Genomic DNA, 6,629 nt, shown 5'->3' on the forward strand with positions numbered 1-6,629 from the left:
GAGTCATGTTGATGAGTAATTATGCTTTAGTAAGAATATTGGTGTTAAGGTTTGTGATTCCTTATGCAAGAACAAAAGTCAATAGTTATGCAATGAAATTACACCCTACTTGTGGTGCATCATTTCGTGTTAATTATGCTTAATGCTCGCTTATGAGATTATTCGTTTCTTGGTTGGTCGCTTCTCAATTTTTTGCTAGCCTTCATTTTGCACTAAGTATGATCACTACTTATGCATCCAAAATCCTTTAAACCAGTTTTGCCACATCACTACAAAAAAAGACACATCCGTGACATTTTGGGCCGAACGAATTTTTTTCTGTCATACATATGACACTTCTATGACGATAATTGTGACAAAACCCTGTATCATCATAGATGTGGTGGGCTCCTACTTCTATGACAAAAAATTATGATAGAAAATGGGCTTTTCATCCTGGGCGGGCCGGAGACGCAGCTGCATGACATTCTTTGGGCCGTCCATGACGGAAAAAACCATGGTAGAAGCGAGGGGGAGGAAAATTTCGGGGAGTTCCCGGTTACGGTGGGAGGTCGGGGGCTGAGCGACGCGCGTTTCTCTCGTACACGTACGCGCATGTGTGCGAGGCGTTGGCTCTAACTGAACCCGAGCGAGGCGTTGGGCTCTAACTGAACCCGAGCGATTGCACTGCAGGCTACGCGTTACTGAACCCGAGCGATCGATCGATGGCTGTTAACTGAACCCGATCGAGCGATTCCTTCGCTACTGCTGCTAACTGAAGCCGATCGATTGGATGAACAATGAGTGTTGCGGGGGGCGGGGGTGGATGAATAGTGAGCGGTGGCATTGCCTCTGGATGAACAGGACCCTGTGGTGTGGAGGGCTGGATGAACAATATACGGTGGAGGGGTGCCCGTGGAGGGGTGGTTGAACAGGACCCCGTGGTGTGGAGGGCTGGATGAACAGTAGACGGTGGAGGGGTGCCCATGGAGGGGTGGTTGAACAGGACCCCGTGGTGTGGTGGGCTGGATGAACTGTAGACGATGGAGGGGTGGTTGAACAGTAGCCGGTGGAGTAGCGCGCGGTGGAGGCTGGATGAACAGGAGCCCGTGGAGGCTGGAGGAGGTCGGCGGTAGCCCGTGGAGGCTGGAGGAGGTCGATGGTAGAGATGAACAGTATCCCGTGGAGTCCCATTTTGCGGTATGCCACACCCCTCCCGATGAATAGGACCCCCGTTTCGACCGTAGGATGCCCGTTTTGTTCGTTTTGCGGTACGCCACATCCCTCCCAATCAACAGGACCCCCGTTTCGACCGTAGGAGGTCCGTTTCCTCCGTTTTGCGGTACGCCAGACCCCTCCTGATCAATAGGACCCCGTTTCGAACGTAGGAGGTCCGTTTCCTCCGTTGTGCGGTACACCAGGCCTCGTTTCCATCGCCTGTTCCGTCCAAGCCCTCCCGATGAACATGACCACGCATTCCGTTCCGACCCAGCCGGTTGGCTCCCACGCGTTCCGTTGCTTCCCGATGAACACGACGCATTCTGTTGCCTCCCCATGAACACGACGCATTCCGTTGCCTCCCCATGAACATGACGACAACGCTGTTTCTCCGTTCCAACCCAGCCATGTACACGAGCCTTGGCCGTACGTATGCGCGAGTAGGCGTTCGAGACCCCGCCCGTATGTACACATATGTGGCCGTATTTTCTCTCTTGCACCCTGGCCGCTGTACGTACGTGTACATGCTATGTGCGCGCCTCTACTACGACATGTGCGCGCCTCTACATCGACCAGTATGTACGTACACGTTCGCGATCAGAATGACAACGCTACGTACGCTTTGACCAGGTGGGTCCCGACTGTCAGGCACTTCCTTGCCTGCGAAGATGTAGCTGGTGGGTCCCAGCAGTCAGGGGGGCGAATCGTTTTTTTTGCCCGGACGCACTTCCTTGCGTGCAAAGATGTAGCCGGTGGGTCCCAGCAGTCAGGGGGGCGAATCGTTTTTTCCCGGACGCACTTCCTTGCGTGCGAAGGTGTAGCTGGTGGGTCCCAGCAGTCAGGGGGGCGAATCGTTTTTTTGCCCGGACGCACTTCCTTGCGTGCGAAGATGAAGCTGGTGGGTCCCAGTAGTCAAGGGGAAACGTTTTTTCTGCGAAATACAGTGGCCCGTCCGGTGGGTCCCAGCTGTCAGGTAGAGGAATCATTATTTTCCACATAATAAGGAGGCACTTCCTTGCTGCGGCCATGGACCCAGCTATCAGCCTCTCCACATATAGTCCACATCCGATGGAAGTCGTTCCTTGACCACGTTGACTAGGCTGCGCTGAGAGCACCACGGTGGTGGACGACGGCGAGGCCTAGGAAGGGGACGACATGGAGCCGGGGAAGACGCGGCAGTGGAAGCCCGCGCGGAGAGGAGTACGAGGGTTCACTGGTTCGACTGCGGTGTGAGGCTTCCATCGCCGCAGGGCCTGGCCAGTGGTGGGAATAGTAAGGGGCGGTGAGGCCTCCATGGCAGCACAGCCGGCCACGGGAGGCAGGAGCATGCGGCGCGACCGACGCTGCTTTGGGCGGCTGGAGCAAGAAGACCATAGCTTGAAGAAGCACTACGGCCGTTGGATGGACATCGTACGGTCACTGGAGCTAGAATCGTTCATATTGACTAAGTTGACAAAGCCCTCCGTCCCCGTCAACTTAGTTGGCCCACAAGTCATCCTCCCACTATGGTGGGTCCTAGCTAGCAGGGGGTATTCATTTTTGTGTGCGTAATAAGGAGGCACTTCCTTGCGTGCGAAGATATAGCTGGTGGGTTCGACATGTCAGTGGGGGGAACGTTTTTTCGCGAAATACAAAGGCCCTTCCGGTGGGTCCCAGCTGTCAGGTGGAGGAATCATTATTTTGTGCGTACAGTCCACGACCGATGGATGTCGTTTTTTGACCACGTTGACTAGGCCGCGCCGAGAGCACCATGGCGGTGGACGACGGCGAGGCCTAGGAAGGGAACGACACGGAGCCGGGGAAGACTCGGCAATGGTTGCCCGCGCGGTGGGGAGTACGAGGGTTTACTGGTCCGGCTGCCGCCGCCGGAAAATAACAGGAGGTGTGGGTGAGTGGAGGAATGGCCTGACCAGCAATGAAGTAGGGTGGGGCGGTGCGGCCTGTGCAGCAGCACAGCCGGCCACGGGAGGCGGGAGCAGGCAGTCCCACCGGAGCTGGTTTGGGCGGCTGGAGCAAGAAGATCAGATATTGAAGAAGCAGCACGACCGTTGGATTAACATCCAACGGTCACTGCTGCTAGAATCGTTTGTGGACTAAGTTGACAAAGCCAAAGTACACGTCAACCTAGTAGACCCACAAGTCAGCCTCCAAATCTGTCCCAAACAGCATACAGCCCGAAATTTCTAGCCAGATTCAAATTAATTTTAAATCTAAATATACCTTAATTTAAATTCAATGAAATTTTACCCGCACAAAAACAATGAAATTTAAAATATCAAAATCTGAAAGAAAACATTATTTTGGAACTAATTGCCTGTTTGCTGTATTTTTTCATTTTACAGCCCATTTATTATTACTTATAGCCCATTTCTTATTACTTATAGCCCATTTTCTGGGCAAAATGCATCCCTCCTCGTCTTGAAAGATTTCTGGCCCAGCAGGGCGTCGAAAAGCAAGTAGGCCTACGTTGGTTATTCTGCAAAAAAACAAAATAGCTGGCTAGCCATTTTCAGAAAGTAAAAAAACAAACTGGGCTGGTCATGTGCTAAACATATGAAATAAAAGCCTGGGCTAGATGGGCCATGGGTCCCGCACAACCCAGTTGATACCCTTCTCCGTCCCGAAAAAACAAAATTACTGTGCGCACTACTGGGTCCCTACTGTCATCCTCACAATGTACAGTCATCTCCTTATTCCTCTCGGTTGTTGACCATGTTGACAACACCGGAGGGCGGCGCCGCAGCGAGCGAACCAAGGCGGAGGACGATGGTGAGGCCTCGGACGGGAACGAATATGAGCCGGGGAAGATCAAAGCCAGCCGTGGGAGGCGGGAGCAGGCGGTCCCGTCGGCACTGGTTTGGCTTTGGCAGCTCGAGGAAGAAGAGACTGAAGAAACGCGACAGACATTGAATGTCAATCCAACGGTCAAGGTTGGCACAATTGTTTGTTGACTAAGCGGACACCAAGTAGCATACTTTTTTATATATAGAAAGAAAATCAAAGACTTGGGAAGGCGTACAGAACAAGCTAGTGTACCAGTAAAGAGACGTTGCCGAGTTTTAGAAAAAAGAAAGACATGCTCCTGTAGCTGGTTAGAATCCAAACCTAGACTTTGACTATATATGGTGCTATGCTACTCTGCAAGTAATGAAACTGACATATCCAACGTTCGCTTCTCCTCTTCTCTACTTACTCTGCCTAGCATCAGAAGCTCTGGCCGCAGCAACCATGTCCGCTGGCTGCTCGTCCACCTGCTCTTCAGCAGGCAACAACCAGATATGCGCCAAGTCGCCACCCGTACCATCGCCTATGGGTCTCATCACACCCCCGCCGGCACGCGCACCGCAGCCGATTGCTCTTTGCAACCCGTGGCCGTTGGTGTGGTGCCACTACTGCAAATCACGCAGAGTCATCCGTCGCGTCTCAACCACAATCCGCATCCCTGGCCGAGTCTTCTACAAATGCCCGAATCATGGGGTAATAATATGTTTAAGTGTTGTTCTGCTGCTTTCAGTTGCTAATTTTTTTTAATAGTTTGGTTGATGATCTTCCAATTTGATTCGTGCAGAAAAGGGAAGATTCGTGTGATTTGTATTTCTGGGAAGTTGCTAATGTGGGGGAATGCAACTACACTGATTATTTGGTTAGCCGAGGAATCCCAATACCAGCAGGTTGGGGTGTTGGACCAGTAACTGAAGGAACGACAGAAGAGTAAGATGCAGAGCAGAAGGTTAAAGATGCAGTTCCTCTGATCATGGCCAAGCAACAGCTGCTGAACGACCTTGACGGCAATGAGAAGATGAAAGGGCTTGTGAAGATAATGGGCAAAATCGATGTGCTCTGTAGGATGATTGTCTCTTTATTTGCAGTGTATGTAGCACTCGTGATGTATTCAGTGGCTACGACATGAGCACTTTGCTGAAACTAGTAATGAATGAAACCTATGTAGCAGGCTGGGCGTAGTGTTGTGAACATCTAATGATTTCTATTAACGGAAATCAGGGGGTATCCCCTTTTGCTCATATAAATAAATAAATAGTAGAGGCCATGTCGGGTCAGCTTTGTTCTCATTCGAAGACGTCGAGCAAATTGCAGTCCAACAGCAAACTATGTCATCAAATTCAAGTTTTACAGCCAAATATGAGTACAACTAAACAACAATGTCATCATGTTTTAGTTGTCATACAATCACCAAACACAAATCAGCATACATAACAAGTGATGTTCTCACAGCAAAATACTAAACAACATGTTCATCAGGTTTCAATTGTCATAGCAAACACAATTTCACATAGTAGATAAAAAAAACGTCTTCTGACAGGCAAATACGACAAAAGTAATGTAATCATCATCCACAGCAGCAACGTCAACATCTTCGCCATGTGTATCAGTTTGAATCGTAATTCCCCACGGTGTCATCTTCTTCTTCGTCCTCAACGTCCTCGAACGTTGGCTTCTTCTTGATCAACTCTTGTATGTCCACAGCATGACAGGCAATCTTTTCACCAGCGTCATTGATGTGATGGTTCTCAAAGATATTAGGAACATCTGTGTTATCTTGTACATCAGGAGCAGTGTAAGCATCATCTTGTTGTGCAACTTCATTAAACGAATTCCTCTGCTCAAACCTTTGCAATACTCTCCAGTCATCGCTACGTGCAAATGTGTCTTCCAAGAAAAAATATCTGTGTTGCTTGATTTGCCAAAATAAAAGGCTCGTTGGTCTGGTACGCCGCATTGACATTGATGGATTTGAGATAATCATCAGCTCTGGGTTTTGCGATCCTGGAAAACAGGTTATACCAATGACAGCACAACAGAACCACACACCGACGATCCTCGAAACTAGAGATATACTGCAACTGAACAATGTCTGTTATGTTAGCATACATTTCAGTTGTCTCTTTGTCATACGTATCCGTGCTCATGATGGCACTATTTTGTGTCTTCCTGCCTTCGTCTCGTGCAAGGGTGTTGTAGCGCACATATCCAACAACGCAAGATTCATAATGTCTTACCCGAGTATCAGGACCCATTGCTAGTGAGTAAAGGGCATCATCAACTGCCTACCCATCCTCCCGCATCTTCTTAACCTATGGTTAGAAAATAGACAAGCTGATCATCTTATGTACTCAATATATTAAAAACACTGACAGTGCACTTAAAAATCTTACATGGTTCTTGAACCATTTTCGCAAATCCTGCCATAACCAGTTTGTCAATGTTTCTTGGATTTTGCGGCAGTAACTCCTCTTTGTAGATGCTGCACAACATAGTGATCGCGTCAAACATCTAAATATATAAGAATGTGCTGCAAGTTTAGTAGATTACGATGTATAAGCTGCAGTCCTGCACTTACTTGATATAAGGTAGTATCTCAGGACAGTTATTCAACACATACCAAACCATTTTGTCCAAATCTTTAGGTTTGT

The sequence above is a fragment of the Triticum urartu genome, chromosome 1, assembly GCF_003073215.2.
Source record: "Triticum urartu cultivar G1812 chromosome 1, Tu2.1, whole genome shotgun sequence".
NCBI lineage: Eukaryota > Viridiplantae > Streptophyta > Magnoliopsida > Poales > Poaceae > Triticum > Triticum urartu.